General features: G+C 38.6%; 1 protein-coding gene across 10 annotated transcripts in view; it reads right to left on the bottom strand.

The window, feature by feature from the left end:
- The window catches only part of mbnl2 (muscleblind-like splicing regulator 2), an 88,270-nt gene that overhangs the window by 53,184 nt on the left and 15,373 nt on the right, over nucleotides 1-19,713 (bottom strand). The gene's annotated exons all lie outside the window — the stretch shown is intronic.

Here is a 19,713-nt window from a genome sequence, read left to right as displayed (position 1 = left end):
TCAGAGTCATACAGCACAGAAACAGACCCTTCAGTCCAACTTGTCAATGCCGATCAGGTTTCCTAAACTAAACTACTCCCATTTGCCTGCATTTGGCCCGTATCCCTCTAAACCTTTCCTATTCATGTATATGTCTAAATGTCCTAAATGTTCTAACTGTACCTGCATCTATCACTTCTGCTGGCAGTTAGTTTATTGCGTATATGCCCAATTGTGAGCATCCCTGAAAAAGTCTAGTATTCAGCCATCATTGTCAAATGGCTTGTATCTGAATCAACTATAAAAGGATGAATAGTGACACATGTAGGTTCAGTGCTATCAAAGACAGTATCTGTAATCATTTTTACAAAACCACCTGATGGGTACAGAAATGTTACTCTAGTTAAGTGAAAACTCTGAGCTGTTTCACTCATACTATGTCATTACTTTAGGACAGTTCAGGATACACGTGGACTCATAAGAACAGAACAGCAGGAATGTAAGAATTTCTCACATGGGTGGCCATAATCATTCTCTAGTCAAATTGTAATTAATTAAAAAAAAAGCTGAATGGACAAAATCATTTACTGCATGCAATTTTTTAAAACTGCCAGTTAGTCAAGTATTTTTAAATAACACTTGAGCAATGAAATAGAGGCAGTATTCACAAATATGGTAGGAAGTTTTCCTAAAGGCCCTTAAATCACGGGTTAAGCTTTAGCTGTTGTACTGTGTCCAGTTCTGGGGGGTCAAATTTAAGGAACTGTTTCCCTAGGTGTTTACACAAATGCAAATTTTATTCAGTTATGACTGGGAATTTTCATAATATTTGGTACAAGTGACCAGTTACCTTCTGAGAAGTGAGGTTCTATAGCTACCAACAACGATTTGCCTTTATCTAAAAATGTCCCAGAGTTCACAGAAATGGCTTCCTGAAGAATATTACTTCCCACCATAGCCTAAACAGTTGCATAACTTTTTCAATTACAATGTTACTGCCTGCATCCTCACAAATAGTTTTGTTTTCATGTTTTTACCAACAATAAAATTGCAGTCATTTGTTTTAACTTTGCAGTTTTTAAGTAGAAATCATCGATGGTGTCACTAAACCCAGTATGCCTGTGACTGCTCTTGGAAACCACTATACAATTATTCCCACCATACACCTTCCATCTTTCCTGCAAATATTTCCTTTTTAATGTTTATTTTGTCCTCATTTCGAAGTTATTATTTTGAAGGTGTGGGATTGTGTTCAATAACGACCGAGATCGGTGAGAGGTGAAAATAGCCTCTTTATTGAGCCACCGCAGTAGCACAGTTTGAGGCGGCGATGGAATCCAAAGCACACTTTCACAGTTGCCTCTTTTATACATAGAATTTACATATGTTAAAATTTTAGCACTATGATGTCACACAGTTTTATCTATTGTACACAAGTTTGCTTGACATCTGTCCCAAGGAAGCAGGAGATGGTTTGACCACTTGCTAAATGCTAGCTGTTACTCCTGATGGGATTAGAATGTCTGTCCAGTCTGCGTTTGCATAATTAAGAGGTGTTAGTCCTTTTGTCTGTAAGGTTAGTAATTTTAGTAAAAGTACTAGACCTATATGATCCAAATAAGTGAGAACTAAATAAGAAGTGTAGAGGATATTAAACTGATCTCCCGCAGGTTGTGTGACTTCATCTACTATTGCCAGTTTTTGACAGTTTCTAAACATTTGTACAGTTTCACGGAAGCCTGTTTTGATAGTAAGTTTCTTAAAGGGGTAGTGGACCTATTTAATATGTATTTAGAAAGTGTAAATCCGTATAAGATGGTAGTCCTAAATAAAAGTTAGAAATAGGTAGTACTGTATTACATAAATAGGTAGTGTGTAAGGAACTTTCAAAGAGATAAAAAGCAGCAGACTGTAGGGACAAGCTGGTGGAGGAAACTGTTTGATGTTCTGCTGCCTTTTCAGGTCCCAAGGGATGGTTACTAAGGGCTAATTATTATTTTAATCTGTCCATACTTTTGAGTGAGTTATGAAGACAGGATGGTGGGGATGGCATTATTCTGCGTAGGTTACAGTAGTAACACTTATTGAGGGGTAGCCTTTGATATAGAAACAGGTCTAAGCACTGCTTGCAGCGTAGGGCCAATAAGAATTGAAAGGTGAAAAGACACAGTAATGGATAATAGCCGAGGAAGAGAGGTTTAATTTAGTTTACCCTGCAAGAGTAAAATGTACTACAAAAACACTGTTTTATGAATGAATGAATGGAAATGCGGTATAGTAAATAGAGTGCTTGTGAGCGAGTTAAAGAGAATCATAATACAATACCTCACAGAGGTTATTGTTGCTTCCACTGTCTTTTAAAGGTAGTGAATTTTAGATTGTAACTCATGGAATAAAACATTTTGTCTCTCTTCTGGATCTTTTGACAAGTATCTTTAATGTATGCTCGTCTGTAACTCGTCCAACAGTGGAAACTATTTTGCCTCGGTCCAGCCCTCCTAATTTTGAATCGTTACCTTAAATCTCCAATTAGCCTCCTCTTCTAAGGAGGGCAATTCCAGCTTTCTCCAATCTCTCCAAAGCAGTCAAGATCATCATTCCTGGTTTCCTTCCAGTAAATCTTCCCAAACCCTCTGCAAGGATATTCATCCTTACATTTGTCACCATGAATTAAACAATACTGCAACTGAGACAGAAGTTATTGGCAAAGCTCAGTAGGTCTGGCAGCATTTGTGAAGAGAAATCAGAATTAACGCTTTGGGTCCGGCGACCCTTCCTCAGCAGGGTCTGCAACTGAGGCCTAACCAATGAATTATAAAGGCTTAGCAAAGCTTTCTATTTGTACTTTCAAAGCCAGGCTCTTGAAGCTTTTTTTCCCCCCAAAAGCTAACTAGTTGGTCTTGCAATCTTCAAAGATTTGTTTATATATACCTACAAGCCAGTCTCTTGCCCTGCTTCCTTTTTGAGACTGCGCCAAACATTGCTTTTTCCCAAATGCGTTGCTTCACTCTTGTATCTTAAATTTACTTTGGCATGTAATAAAGTTGTGTTTCAGCCAGGTCTTCCAAGTCACAGACAACATTCATTATGTCACCATTTCATCACCCCCCAAAGCATCTGCTCTGCACATTTGGAGGCCACAGTCTCCCAAACAAAATATGTTACATCACCTACCAGTGGCTCATTAAGTTGACTTTGTTCTCAGTTGCTGCCTTCAATGTTTCAACATGGTGACTGAAGGAATGTACGTATCCCTATTTTTCATCAATGAAGAAATATCAGGGCTAACATCAATTCAAAAATTGTTTATTGTTGTTCTTTCAATATATGTAGGAAATAAACCCTACAGCTGTCACTGAAGCTACTTTGATAAGATGATTCCTTGATTACACTATTGTAAAAAGGACCAGAATCTTTAACAAAAGTACCTTTTAACTCTTGACTATTAATTCAGCTCTCACATTGTTGGCTATATTATGAGATTTACACATTATTTGTTTTAGTCTCGTCAGTCAAAACTGAAATAAAACCACAAGAACATCTTTTTTCAGTGAGAATTATTTCAGACAAATGATTCAGTTTTTGCATGTACGATAATCAGAAGTAATTGGTTCTTTTTAGGTGAAGAGAAGCATGCTGTGTCCAGATGAAACAGTGATTCAGTAAGTAGGGTACTAGGTCTGAGCACTGAGACGAGATCATGACTGCTGAACTCCACGGTGGGACAGCACTACAATTTTCACGGCCACTTGAGTTAATAGGGGTGGCAGTGTTCTACATTCTCATTTCTGTGTACTTTGGCAATGAAAATGAACTGAAGCAAAATTCAAAGGCAACAGATTGGAAAAGTATCACTTGCCTGCTATCCTAAGACAATTCTATTCCTGAATAACCTCAAAGCTCAAAATATATCTTAAACAATTCTGCTATGGTTATGGACTTTTGAAAGACTGCTCTATTTGCTATGCTCATATCAGGCAATGAGTTGAGTTTATAGTGTGACCAACAGTGATGCAGACTTGCTAATAATGATCAAGTTCATTTACTCGTAAAAGGGGCTGTGAAATAAGGTAGTCCAAGGAACATCATTTACAAGTTGGACAAAGCTAAACGTTCTTCGCAGAAATCAATGATGGAAAAGGCAGCTGCAACTCAGAGCAACCACTGAACATGCCGTTCAGCCTCCCATCATTTCGGTCCTGCTGTTATTCACTTGCGATTTCCTACCTTGCTCCTCCCATCACTTTCCCATTGCAGGATTCATCCATCACCACTGCCACCCATTTGTCAACAGAAAATATGTCTCACCAATTCTCCTTCACCTGGAACCAATAGTTATTCATCATAATAGCCAGATGCCACTCTGCCCACCTTCTCAATCAACCTAAAAGGGCAAGCAACAAAGAGGGGAGAGGGGTTGGGAAGTGCAGGATGGACACAAAGGCGTGCACATGCAAGAGAGTAGAAGCAATAAGTGAGTTACGAAAACAAATACCAGTTAGATTTAAAAAAATTGGGAGATTTACTTAAGGAATGCTGTGAAAATACAAGCAGCACAAGAGAAGAACAATAAAGATCTGTGAGAAAACATATTTTCAGACTCAGCCTGAGTACCACAGGAGATGACAAAGAATAGCACTTGATACGTGCTCTGCTGAGGGCAAATTTGAAGTTAATCACAAATGCTCTCAACGAATTCTCTAATCTAATCTAATCCAAACCAGCAGGGGGAGATATAACACACACACACCTCTTAAAATGCTTCTAAAAGACCTAATTCTTTGAACACCTGTTCCAATACTTCTGTTGTGGCTCAGCATCAGATTTTGTCTGCTAACAGTTCCGCAAAGCACGTCAGGATGTTTTACTCGCGGTACCATAAATTCAAGTCAAATTCAGTGTCACCATTTACTGAACTGCCCCATAGTTAAGCATAAACTATGACTCTGAACTCCTTTTATCTGTTGTCAAGTAAAATGTCTGTAGCCACCCAAATATAATATATAAATTTACATATTTTAAGTATATGTGCAAGAAGACATAGAACAGTTAAAATAAGCTGAATAGCCCACGTTGTACTACCTTCTTCCGTAAAGCTTCAGTACAGCGTAAGTTTTCAAAGCAAACATGAAAGCTACCATAATTTGACAATCTCTATGTCACAAATGTTCTTTGTATTGCACTACAATTGCTTTTGGTATGCTGAAACAGTATCACATTTTTATCATCTGCCATTTTTAACCCTGGAAAAAAGGAAAAAAAAAAATCAGGCTTTAACTTTTGCTTTGTAATTTTTCCAATACACTATTGTTGGTATAATGATTACAATACACAAACTAAAGGCACGTTCCAACAAAAGCTGGAATTCTGATCGTGATTATTAAATTCTGAAGCATTTCACTTCTGCAATAGCTTTTTCTCTTTGCATATGTCACATATTAGTAACAAATTGTTATAATATTATCTTGACAGCTACATTTGAACATGGAATTCCTACAGTGTGGAAGCAGGTCATTTGGCCCATTGAATCCACACCAACCCTTTGAACAGCATCCTACCCAGACCCACAACCCTACCCTATCCCTGTAACCCTACATTAACCATGGCTAATTCACCCAGCCTGCACATCCCTGGAAGCTACAGGAAGGCTAATTCACCTAACCTGCACATCTCTGGACTGTCTTGGGAAACCGGAGCACGTGGAGGAAATCCATGCAGATTCAGCGAGAATGTGCAAACTCCCATAGAAAAAGCACCCGAGGGAGGAATCGAACTCCGGTCCACTGTGAGGCAGCAGCGCTAAACCAAGCCACCATGCTGCCCGCACACTAAGAAAACCAATTCTAAAATTTTAAAACTGATCCAATTGCTACTAATACCTGGAATAGTAAGACCTTTTTCAAATTCCTCAACCTGAAATACAATTCATATTTTCCAATTTTTGCATGTTGAATGTGCAGCTTTGATTAAGGGATAATTCTACTGGGTGGCAGAAATGGTGTTGTTGGAGTGGTTGTGTACTGTAAACATTCCTTACTTTTTCACAGAAAAGACCTTGAACATTTCTCTGTTGTTTTCTCCTTCCATATCATGGTTACAATATGCCGCATGCAGATAGTGCAGTCAGATCAGTTTCAAATCCTTCCTTCCTGGCAAATTTTCCCAGATGACAGTGGATTTTGTCTGGTTAAAATTTCCTTCTGAATCTGGCCAGATCAGTTTTAAAGAGGATGTGCTCTGGGAAGTTTTTTTATATAAATAAACATATCTACATTGCAGGAAGATTACTGCAAATGAAAAATTATGATGTACATTTTTCAAACCCAAGCCATTTAACCTCCCATAACAGCTTTATTCACTTTCAATAGGATAACACAGAATCAAAATATTTACTGTTCTCATTATAGACAGAGGCAACGAAGATACAGCATACACATTGCTAGCAGATGCAGCTAGATCAGCATTAAAAGAACACATATTTTGCTGTTTCAGCATTAAACACGATCAATTTTTATGTAACAGGAGAAAAAGAAGAATGGATTCCTTCAAATCTTGTAAACACACTATTCTGACAAAACTGTATCCTTTTAATTGCAGTTTAAGACTCAAACAAATGCTTAATATCTTTTAACAAAATCAAAATTATCTGCAACACATGTGCCAAGTCTGGGCAATAAATTCAGCATGGACCTTCCAGTGCAACATAATTTAGAACAAACGTTCTACAGATAAATTTTTCAAGTCACAGACTTAAAAGTCCGAGTTTTAAAAAATTTGGTGCTGCTGACGAGGTGACTATTCATTCTGCACCCCGAGACTTCTCAAAACAGTATTAGAGCAAATAGGAGCAGGAGTAGGCCATTTGGCCTTTTACGCCTGCTCCACCATTCACTGTGATCATGGCTGATCATCTAACTCAGTACCCAGTTCCCACTTTCTTCCCATACCCTTTGGTCCCTTTAGCCCCAAGAACTATATCTAACATCTTCTTGAAGACTGTGTGTTTTGGCTTCTACCACTTTGCGGTAGAGAATTTCACAGGAACAGGAGGCGGCAATTCAGCCCCTCAAGTCTGCTCTGCTATGGCTGATCTGTGGCCTAATACCAAATATGGGTTTTGCCCTATATCCCTTAAATTTTTGTTGAGCGGAAGTTTTATCAATCTCCGATTTAAAATTAACAACTGATCTAACATCCACTGCCATTTGTGGAAGAGATTTCCATACATCTACAATCTTCTGTATGTAGAAGGACTTCCTAACATCTCTCCTGAACAGTCTGGACCTAATTTTTACTCTATGCCCCCTCATTCTAGAATCCCCATCTTCATCTATCTTTTCCTGTTAAAATCTTGAATAAAATCAGATCACTCCTTAATCTTCTAAATTCCAAAGAAAATAGGTCTAATTTGTATGTCTCCTCATAACTTAACCCCTGAAGTCCTGGTATTATTCTTGTAAAAATACGTTATACTCCCTCCTCCCGCTTCCCCCCCAACCCCCAACCCCCAACTTCCCCCCCTACCCCCAACAAGGCCAACACATCCTTCCTAATGTGTGGTGCCCAGAGCTTCTTTGTACTCCAAACAGGGTCTAACCAGGAGTTTGAATAACTGCAGCACAACTTCTGCATCGTTGTACTCCAGTCCTGTAGATATAAAGGTCAGCATTCCACTAGCTTTCTTGATTATTTTCTACACCTGTTCATAGCATTTCAAAGATTTATTCACTTGAATCCTAATCTCTTTGGGCATCCATTTTAGTTAACTTCATACTTCGCCTATAAAGTATGCTGATCCATCCTTTTTCTGTCCAAAATGAATAACCTCACTTGCTCCACTGAACTCCATCTGCCATAATTTTGCCCATTCACTTAGTCTATCACTAATCATCCACAATTTTTAAATAGGCTCACCAGTTTGAGTAAATAAATTTCTCATCTCACTCTTTAATGAACTATCCCATATCCTTAAACTATGATCCTGGTTCTGGACTCCACAGTCATCAGTAGCATCATTCCTGTGTTTACCCTTTCCAGGCCAGTTAGAATTTTGTAGGTTTCTAGGAGCTCCCTCCTCATTCTTCTAAACTCCAGTGAATATAGTCCTAACCGATCTAGTGTGTCTTAATATGTCAGTCCTGCTATCTGAGGAATCAGTCTGGTAATCCTTTGTTGCACTCCCTCCATAGTCAGAACATCCTTCCTCAGAAATGCAGACCAAAAATGTACATATTACCCCCATGTGGTCTCACCAATGCCCTGTACAATTGCGGTAAGACATCCTTGATAGCAGGCTTTTAGTGGGCTGTTTTTCCTGAAACATAGCAGCAGGTTTACACAATTGAGTGCTTTGTTCAGCCACTTTGGACAAGTAATTTGTTTGTGCAGTATTGGAGCCATATATGGAGGATAGCTAGGTTGGCTGGACAGCTGGCTTGTGATGCAGAGTGATGTCAACAGTGGGGGTACAATACCTGTACCAGCTGAGGTTGCCATGAAGGTACTTAATCTCTCCCCTCAACTGAGTTGTGGTGATTCACAGGTTAAAGGATCACCTGTTGTCTCTAAGGACAGAATTGCCCTACTGTCCTCTGGGACTATGGTGACCTTATTCAAATATGCTCCACACATTACATTAACTGATATAAAACTGATTTTTTTCTTACAAAACATAATACATTAAGAATAAAAAGTGTTATAAGTGAATTGCTAGTCATTGCACTGACTTTAGTCTCAATGTTCAATTTATTTAGCAAAAGCAATAAGAACTGTCATTTTCACAAATGGTCACCTATTAATGGTCGTCTTTAGACACATGGGTTTTGTTCATTTCTCTACTCTTCATCTCAGACTCAACATTTATTTTAAAGTGCTGGATTAAAGCAAACCACTATGGAGACTTGATTCTAGTTCTTGTAGTTCTGTACATTGCTATTATGTGACTATTATAACAATCCACTTGCATTTGAAAGCCACCAGGGATTGCTAAAATTATTTTAAATTGCGCTCTTGCATGGAAGCTGGAAGTAGTTCTGCAACTGATTAGATCCCAGATAGAAAGACTATTGTCTTGCCTACAGATAACAGGCCATGAAATCCAGAGATGTGTACAGATGCTAGGCGAGTCTGCAATTCCTAAAACCATGCCTCGGCTACACAGCAAGCAAAAGGTACCCTTTCGACTTGGAAGCTGGTATGTGAGGGCTATGTGCCCCGACAAGAACAACGACCCACATTCCAAAGCAAGCATACACAAGACAGCCTTAAATTGAGTGGGAGCTATGCAAACGGTGTTAAAAGATTGCCATTTTACAAGAAATCAGATTAGCTGACACAGCTTTAGTCATCACGTTAATTATGCCTTTTATTGCCATGGAAAGAATTCTGAATTCTACCATGTCTATGGTGCATGCTTTGATACTGTCAAGTACATTGCCAGCTGCAAATCCACAGGGCCTCATTTCCCTACACTAGCTTCTGATGGAGGTGCAGTCAAATATCATGTCTTGAGGTAGTCCCTCAAGACAGAGAATGACTTGCTTTCACACTGGAGTTGTACACCCTAGGGTGACTAAACAATCCAACTTGCATACCTTGCTGAGGATGGAGGTGGTGTTTGAAGAGAGTCAATGGTACACTTGGGTTTGTGCATGCTTGTTTTACTCTATTTTACTCCATGGCCACACCTATCACAACACAGATATGACAATGATCACTCTCTTTTTAGAAGCAGTGCAGGTGCACCTTTGAAAGTGTTACCGTGCCAAACATGATGACCTGCTATGCACCAAAATCCCTTACACAAATAATGATGCTAACACTTCCCACTGTTATTACTGTTATACATCAAAGGATTACCAAGAATTATCAATGTCTGTATTGATAGAGCTTGAAAGTCACAAAGTTCTGGACATTGGATGAACTGACATCAAGAAATCCAAGCTCCTTGTGGCAAAACCATTTATTATGTATGAAGGGAGCAATAAAGGTGCTTGGCTCTATCATCAAGATGCCCCCAGAGTCAGTAGATGGCAAATCAATGTCTTACTGGCCTGAACATGACTGTGAACCGACTCAAGAGACAGACATCTCTCTGACCTCCCTTGAAGATCTCCCACACCTCCCAGTCATGGATGAGTTAGGCAAATTAAGCTTCATCACTTGGGCTTGAGAAGGTCACACTCTACTTAACAAACAGAAAGGCAGCCAATGAGGATAATTCTAGCTGAACTGTTTGATGCTCTCCTTCTCTGGTGAAAAGTAGGCTCTGTTCCACAGGAGATGAGCTGTGGAAGCCATCACGCTAAACAAAAACAGCACAGGAAACTAGAAACACACAGAAACAACCAGAGGTCATCTCACCAGCGTGCTAGGATAATACTTTATTCCATTAGTTTATAGACCGATGCTACCTGGAAGCGCTTGGCTATTTTCTACGCTGGCAGCTCTACTGTGAATGTAATTGGCATATGAAGATTATAAGAGAACAGTGTATTCCTCTTTACTGTACCTTCATAAACTTCACTAAAGCAGCCAATATAATTTCAGAAATGTACCTTACAAGATTATGGGGAAAACTGACTGACCACCAAAGTTCCTCAACTCTCTCTCCGAGGTCTGTGACTGGTTCCTCTTGATGATAAGCATCAAGAGAACCAGGGTCATGGACCAAGACGTTAAAGCTCCACCTAGATCATACTAAATCACATTATGCTAGATATAGTTACAAATTTTGCTATTTGGAGTCCACAGTGACAAGTCAATCTGCCTAGTAACAAAACTTCACTTCAAGGATGCTTGCAAGTGTGACCTGAAGGACTTAAATATTGAATAGGGGAAATCAGAAGCTGGCACTGAAAAATGGCAGCAGCTCTTGTAGGATGGCATGTACCTCCACAATGACCAGTGGTTACAGTGACATGAATACAGACATCAGTGCAAGCAATCACAACAACATTCAGCAGCTTCACATGTGGCAGAACCTGCCCAAGGACTGGCTGAGCTTGGGCTCTCCTCTAGGAGAAAAGACCAATAGGTGGCCTAAAACGTCTTTTAAAATTATGAAAGGATGTGATAGGATTGGTATAAGGAGATATAGTTCCAATCGTGCAGAAGATGACCATAATCAGGGATCATAAATACTTGTTCATAAATCAAATTATAGATTCAGGAGAAATCTCCTTCACCAGAATGGAGAGACTGTGGATGAGGAAAATAGCATAAGTGATCTTAAGAAGAAGCTAGATGAATGGAAGAGTGAAGGGAATTGAAAAATGTGCTAATAAGATGTGCTGAAAGATGAAGAGGTGACAGGCAGAGCATAAACTCTAGAATGACCCATTTTTGCGCTGCAAAATTGCAAAAATAGGTTGCGTCAAAACAAAAAAAAGGTGTGTTAATTTCATTAACAAAAACACTGTTCATTTCTGTGTTCATAAAAGATTGTGTTCATTATCAATAGAAACAATTCCTAATATTTATATTGCAGCTTTTCATCTGTAGTACACTGTTTGCAACATAGCGATCAACCTTTGTGTTAAGCAATGCCGGATGAAACTCAGGAGTCCCATTCTGACAAGGTTCTCTCTCCTTCATTTGCTAAAGATGACAATGAGATAGATCACGTTCACATTTACTTTATCTGCTTGTTGATGCAGGAATCTATTGTTCTAGAACAAGTCACATAAGATGCATATTAATAATGTTAAAAAATTGCCAAGAAAATACTATGGTGCTTTTTTTAAAAGGTAAAAGTGAAAAAGAATTCTCATGAAAATATGTGGATCTCTTCCTAAACATTTTGACCTGTGAAATAAATGTTCACTGTTCACAAGAAAGGATTTGAAAGACAATGAGGATTACTGGTCCACAGAGGGAACAAAACAGTAGATGCAGACAAACATTCCCAACATTCTTCTAAAATACCTGAAAGATGTAAAGTTAATTTTATACATATCATATTGTCTGACTTGACCATTAACCCGTGTTTTATGTTATCCGTTACAAACTTTATTTGTTCCAGGATCTACTGTCATGAAAACCTTGTAGGATTCCTCGAGGTTCTATAATAGTGAGAATCACAATACTAGCCAGCCTAATTTGAGAAAGCACTCATGCAGCTTAACCACTTGCATGAACAACTACTATCAAGACACAAATTTTTAAATAGGTGTGATCTTTGTGGCTGGGAGAAACTAATAAATGAAGGTCTTAAATTATTGGATTTCTGCTTTATTTCTTTTAATTGAAATAGACAAAGATGTTGTTGGATCTATCCTGCTGTTGACATGAAACCAGATTTATTTTAAGCCTCTAACAATTTGCATTCACTTGGAAACTTTGTTGTAATAAAATTATTCAAATGCTTTGACTTTGTTGGCTTCCCTCAACTCAGGATGACATTTACTTGGGCTTCTGACTTTCTATGGAGGTCTTCAGGTTTCTGAATAATAATAATTTAAGACTTTCATTTATTAGTTTCTCCTAGCCACAAAGATCAATTGTTTCAGAAACCTGATGTTTGATCTGCAGATCTTTGAGTGAGGCAAGGACATCTCTCAAGTTAGTAGGATCCAGAGTATAGGATTTGCCTCCTTTACGTCTCTACCAGTGCTGCGTCTTAACATTATGGTATTTAATCTTAAAATATCGTGTAGCTTAGTAGCCAAGATTTCGTTGCCGTTTTTAAACAATCGGTAATCTCATCCCAGTGATAGTTTCTGAAGGAGGGTCTAGGCCCGAAACGTCAGCTTTCCTGCTCCTCTGATGCTGCTTGGCCTGCTGTGTTCATCCAGCTCTACACCTTGTAATCTCATCCTAGTGATTATTGCAAATGTTGCTTGATGAGGCAGCTGATGGCAGGGATTCCAATGGTGGGGTTAATTAAAATGGAGATGTACAAGAAGCTTGAATTGGAGGAGCGTAGAAATCTTGAGGATTGTACAGCTATGAGGATTATAGAGATAGGGAAGGATGGATCCATGGAGAAATTCAAGAACAACAATGAGAATTTTAGAATTGACATGTTGTAAAAGTGGCAGCCAACACTGGTTAGCAAGCACTTGGATGATGGATGAAAGGAACATAGTACAATTTAGGATATAGGCACAAGATGACTGATATTGGAGAACTTAGTTGATTATGCATGAGTAGGATCCACGTAATTCCTAGTGTTAGAAGGACTAAGCTATTCGGAAAGATTGGATAATGTTTCGGCTTCTCAACAAGGCACATGAGAAGAACCGTTCTTGAATTGGAAATGAGAATATATGATGTTTTTTCACAATCAATCAATCAGGGTTAACAGAGGCAACTGAACCAAAATACTAACTTTGTTTTCTCACTCCACAAATGTTACTTGACCTGCTGAGTATTTCCAACATTTTCAATATTCAATCCAGAAAACTCCTTTAAATGAAATTGTTAAAAATAAGGGGGTACTGTGAAGTAAAAGGTAAATTTAATTTTTTTTTCTCATTTGTTATTGACTACTCCTTGTGTGATGACAAATTTCCAATGAAAGGATAGACTTTTAGAAAGTCTAATACAACGTCTAATCCTGGAATCTTCTAAGAAACATTTGTAGGTTGAAATGATGGTGACAGGGATGATGGGGAGGAGTAGGAGAGAAGAAAAAATCTCTTTGGATAGTTTAAGGTTGTGCCAAACTGACTTTCACGTTCTCCTCCATGATCTGCCTCAGGATTACTCTTGTTCTCTTTCAAATACTCCTGGAAACCTACTTCTGACACAACTTTTAGTCAGTTGTCCTGATATTTATCTGGCTTGATGCCAAATTTGACAATGTCCTCTGAAATGCCATGGAACATCTCACTACATTAAATGCAAGTTTCTGTCGGTACTTACTGCAACATTGAAAACTGCAACATTGAGAATAAAAAAAATTAGATTTATTTATATTTTCAAATTTAGAATATCTCACACTTCCCTAGAATTTAGATAGGGACAAAAAACTTCCACATTAAATTTTTAACCTCTACCCATGAAACACCAGTCTCAGATTCACAAGAAAAATTTTTTTTAACAGGTTTATGGAGAATAGTGTTTGGCTTGTGAATAATAAATAGAATATGTCCAAATTTATGAAATAAGTTTATTATTTAGCACACGGGGGCTAACTCTTCTTACCTTCTGGTTTTGGTGGTGGAAGATCAGTAACAGTACCCTGATTAAACTGGTTCATAAAATGGTTTCAACTTGGTGAAAGCATGCCAACAAGTGTTGGATCATATTTCAGTAAACAGAAGTTAAAATCAACCCAATGACAAATCTTTGTACAACAGCCCACTTAAAGCAGTGAGCCAACTTAAACAGAAATAGAAAATGCCTAAAAGCATTTTACACAAAAGCTGCTCCAATTTCAAACATGACCTCAATGGAAGTGAGCTGCAGCAGCTATTTCATCCTTGGGAGTTGAGCCTGAATTCAGGGAAAAGAATGAACAAGCTTGCATTTCTATGGACCCTTTCACAAGCTCAGAGCATCCTGAAGAAATTTTAAACTAATGTTGCACTATCAACAATGTAATCCTTGTTGCAGGAAATGTAGAAGCCAACATGTACAATGCAAGATCCTATAGAAGCAGCAAGGAACTAAACCTTGATCAGAGAGAGTGTAAAGGTCCCAAGGAAGTGAATTATTTCAGTTAGAATCTAGTTCCTACCCTATTGCACAAACTGTTCTCATTCAACACAGTTAAAATAAAACTGCTCATGTAATTAAAGGATGGTTACAAAAAAATCACAGTTGTACATATTTGAGACAATGGTCGAGATTCATTTCACGGCTAGGTGCACTTCATTGGCTGGGTGCTAGCTTGTGATCTGACTGCAAAAGTGGGAAAGTATTCTATAATTTCTTCAGTCCCAACATTTCTCATCTAAGAGTACGCTCTTCAAGTCACACTTTAATGAAGGTTCCAAATGTGGGCACTGAGTCACAAGGCAACCATTCAAGTCCTGGAGGCTATGTATGAGTATCTCAGGAGTCAGATCATACTATTGAAGAAAAACAGTCTTAAAAGGTGGAATAAAAAAAGGAACCTGTATTAATAAAGTACTTCAATGTATCACTTAGAAAGGTTCTAAGCACTTTAATACAATTAGAAACTTAATTGAATAACTTGTATTTATATAGTTCTAATGACACTGTAAAATATCCCAAGGTGGTTTCCAGAAATGTTATCAGAAAAAAGAAAATTGACATCAAGCCACATACGGAGGTATTAGGTCAACTGACTGAAAGTTGGGAAAAGCAGATCACTGTTAAAGGAGGTTTAAAGAGGAAAAAAAAGTAGAGACATTTCATGAGGAAATTCAGGACCCAAGGGCCCTTTAGACCACAGTTGCCAATGGTGGGTGATTTAAATCAAGTGTAGGAGGCCAGCGTTGCAGGAGGGCAGAGATCCTGGGATGGGGGTGTGGCCACTGAAGGATCTGAAAGCAAGAAGAATTTTAAAATCAAGGTGCAGTGTAACTAGGAGCCTATGCAATATTGAGCACATGGACAACGGGTGAACAGGCCTCAGTGTGAGACAGTACATGGAGTCTAGGGGATTACGAATTTACAGAGGGCAAAAAACTGGATTGCAGACAGCAGTGTTGGAATAGAGATAACAAAGTCACTGATGAGGATTTCAGCAACATTTGAGGTGAGGCAGAGCTGGATGTTGTTAACAGAGATAGAAATGAGCAGTTTTAGTTAGGATGCAAATGTGGTAGAAAGCTCATTTAACATGACCAGCCTCAGGTAGTTGTGATAAAAGAGAATAAGTCAATGGCTGTGGAATGGAGTTTGTGGTGGAGAATGCAGACAATAGCTTTGGTTTTCCCAATAATGAGATGGATGGTATGTTTATTCACACAATATTAGATCATGAACACAGATTTAGAATATGAAGACAGAAGTTTAATTAAAGAGCATATGGTGGTAAGATGAGATTGGGTGCAAAGATTGCACATGTGGCAACCAACACTGTTTTTGTTATGTGGACAAATGTGACAGTGACTTTGTACACAAAGTCCTGCAAACAAATAAGTTAATCAGCGTTACTGGTGCCTGCTCTGGGAGGAATTGTGGTCATTATGATAAAAAAAAAGGGAAACCTAAGCCTTTTCAACTTTGAAAGGAGGCAACAGATGGACGAACATTAAATGGTTAAAGGTAAACCAATACTACTTCAAAATCAAACAATAAAGTCACCAAAATCCATGGAGTACCATGGAGTTGCCCTCCCATTAGGGAGACTGGACTGGTGGTGACTTTAATCTGAGGGTCACTATGCATCAGGCAAGGGGCATGGTGGAGAAGGCAAGACTTTCGTAGTCACCTCAGCCAGTGTGGGAATGGAACCCATTGTTGGCATCGTAAACCAGTTGCCCAGCCAAATGAACTGACTGACCTCCCAATAATGGATCAAATGAATAGTAGCAAAAGCAGAGGTCCCAACTACTGAACAGCAAATATCAAAATTTCTTCACATAGTGAATGGACTTCTAGGTAAAAGAAGAAATCTCCCTGGAATTATCTGAAACACCTTTGGTTGCTTTGATGATGATGATGAGAGGGAGTAGGTTCTTTCTGAATGGACAAGTTGTCCAAATGGTGATTTTCTAATCTTGCAATTAGCATTTTAAAAAAGGGTCAAGGTTTCTAAATACGCTGCCCTCTCTCTTTCAACATAAATGGCCAATGAACTGACTTCTAATTACTTCAGCAAACAAATTACCAAAAATATGCCAATTTGTGGAAGATCTTTTAGATGGAAAGCCAATTCCCCATTGGGGGAAGAACCAAGCTCTTATTTTTAAAAACCTAATCACCCAATTAATCAACTAAACAAATAAATTATAACCAGGGACAGTACAACACCACTATAAATTAAGGCAGGCTAGGAAAAGTCAGAAGGGTTATAACAAAATGGAGCTGGAGGTAGAAATAATGCACTCCAGATCCTGCAGCCCCCAACTGCCTTTGAAGGTGCTATAAATATGTGAAGAGCCCAGATTTATTTTTATATTTTTTAAGTCAACCTTTTCAGAGATGTTATTATACATGTCTGGGGCAGCTGGAATCTAAACACAGGTTTTCTGGCTTAAAGGAAGGAATATTACCACTGTGTTACAAGAGCTCTACTCGTCAATGATCATTGTGCAGTATTGGTTACACAACTACATTTTGGATAAATTGGGAGTTTATGGAGTGCAATTAAAGAAAAGCCTGCAGGGAAAAACTTCAGAACAAACCAAGTTCATAATTGCCAAAGCCATTGACAGGAAGTTTGGCACTGCAAGAGATAAAGTAGGGAAAGAGAGACAAACAAAGCTGCTCAGGTATAAATAAATAGTTTCAGTGACAGTGACAGAGATAATGCAGAATTCCAAGCTGAGTTCATGATCAAGCAGAATGATTTGTTAAATCAAAAGGTAGAGGTCAAAGGATAAGATAAAGTAAGCATTAAAGACTGAGTTTGTGGTGAGCATCAAATGATTGGGTTTGGTTTTCCTGTCTTCAAAAAAAAGTAAGGTTTTCATATTTGATATCAGATAGGCAGTTTGACAGCACAGAAGTGATGACAGGATCAAGGGAACTGGTATAAAGATGCAACGTGATATCATTAGCATGTATGTGGAAGCTGACTTCATGTGAACAGGTGTCACCATCAAGGGTCAGCATAAAATTCTGGAAAAGGAAAAGGAAGACAAGGGTAAGGATCAGATTTTAAGAATCCAGAAGATAATACAGTGAAGAAAAGAGAAACTATTGCTGAAGATGTGCTAATTTTATCCAGAAATGCAGAACTAGAACAACATAAGGGAGGAATTTGTGACAGGAAAATGTGCTATCATAAGTAACTGGTGTTGATTACTGCAAAAGATATTAAGACAGAAGAGAAGGAACAGGGCACACCATGATCAAAATACTAAGGCTGTTAGGGAATCATGAAATGACAATAAATCTAGTGTTTTTTTCCATAGAATTATGAGCAATGGATGTGTCAAAGGCAAGATATTTTAGCAAAATGGGTTTAATGGCAGCAATACTGAAGGGAAAAGATGGTGCTTAAAAGCAAGGGAGCCAAGAGCAGTATTAGCTAGTACAGGGCCAGGAGTGGCAGCAAATTGAAGGAGGAACTTGGGAGCAGGAGATGGATTCTATAGAAGAATTAGTTTGAAAAAACAATAGTGGTGATGGGAGGAAAAAAAAATTGCAATAAGGGGTTGGAAAAACAGGAGACTTGGATGGAGTAGGAGAGGGAAGCTGATTGGACAGTTTTAATCTTGGGCATTGGAAATAAAGCTGCAGACATAGGAAGAGGTTTGATGAAGTAATTAGCTATGTAGAAAAGTAAAGTATCCTTCCATCTATGAGAGCTTTGAGTAGTGACTTAGGCAGCAGGGAGGCTGTTGTGTTGTTCAGCAGATCTTTAGATTGATGACATTTAGTTATTTGTCATTAGAAACAAAAATGTGTGCTGTCCTATTTTGAATAGTGAAGAGGGCATATATTTGCATGTGCACATGCTCACATAATATGAATAAAAGAATTGTTGTTTTGATGGAAAAAGATGATTTCAAAGTTACATGACCAGTTTAATAAGCCTACAACAACTGAAAGATCATGGTGGGAAAAAAAAAAAGTTGGTAAGGAAAATCATGAAGGAACCAGGCGAGGAAGTTTTCCCAAACAAAACATAGGATCACTGAATCATCATAGAATCCCTACAGTGTAGAAACAGGCCATTTAGCCTAACAAGTCCACACCAACCCTCTGAAGAGCATCCCACCCAGATCCATCCCCTTACCCTTTCCCTGTAACCCTGCATTTCCCATGGCTAATCCACCTCACTTACACACTGGAGGAACCAGATCATCTGGCAGAAACCCACGTAGACAGGGAAAATATGCAAACTCCACACAGACAGTTGCCCGAGGGTGGAATTGAACCCAGGGCCCTGGTGCTCCGAGGCAGCGGTGCTAACCACTGAGCCACCATGCTGCCCATGAGGAAGACAATGGGATTGAGAATGTTAAAACCTAGCTGTAAGACCAACCAAGTAGTGGTCAGAGTTAGTCTTACATTTGACTGGAGATCGAGTGCAGAGGGGCTGTGAGCAATAACAAAGCTGAGGGACTCAGTCAATTTTATGAGAAGACCAAGACTGAGCAAGGATAAGAGAGTAGAGAAATCAGGCGTGGGGTGGGGGGTCAGAGAGATTTTGGTGTAGGTGGACAGTAAAATGCATAGACTGGAATGAAGGTAGGAAGCAGTTCATGCAGCTGAACAAGATAGAATGGGACTTTGAAGGGCAGAAATTTCATTGCTTTCAAAACATATTTTCACACAGGGAAATGAAAGGTGCCTAAACTCAAGAAGATATAACTAATTATATTAATAGAGGAAGATTTTTAAATCACAGTAGTACAAGTGATAGGTGATCATGATAATCTTAATTTTTAAAAAGGCAAGTAATAATGTAAATGCCACCTAAAAACATTTACATGGCCACCTAAAGATACCATGAAAATATTCCTACTAGCAGGCGCTTATTTTAAACACAGAATCTGTCAATATACACAGTTAAAAATGGTCAATTTCTTATGTGAATGCATAATTCTAAGAAGCAGTTACAATCACCAAAGTTTTTGGAACAGATCAATGAATTCTGTGTCACAAAATTAGAAACTGCATGATTGAAAAGCTTGATGTTAAAAT

The sequence above is a fragment of the Rhincodon typus genome, chromosome 6 (genome assembly GCF_021869965.1).
Source record: "Rhincodon typus isolate 14 chromosome 6, sRhiTyp1.1, whole genome shotgun sequence".
NCBI classification, from domain to species: domain Eukaryota; kingdom Metazoa; phylum Chordata; class Chondrichthyes; order Orectolobiformes; family Rhincodontidae; genus Rhincodon; species Rhincodon typus.
The sequence above is the reverse complement of the archived record's forward strand: the minus strand, read 5'-3'. Positions and strand labels throughout refer to the sequence as shown.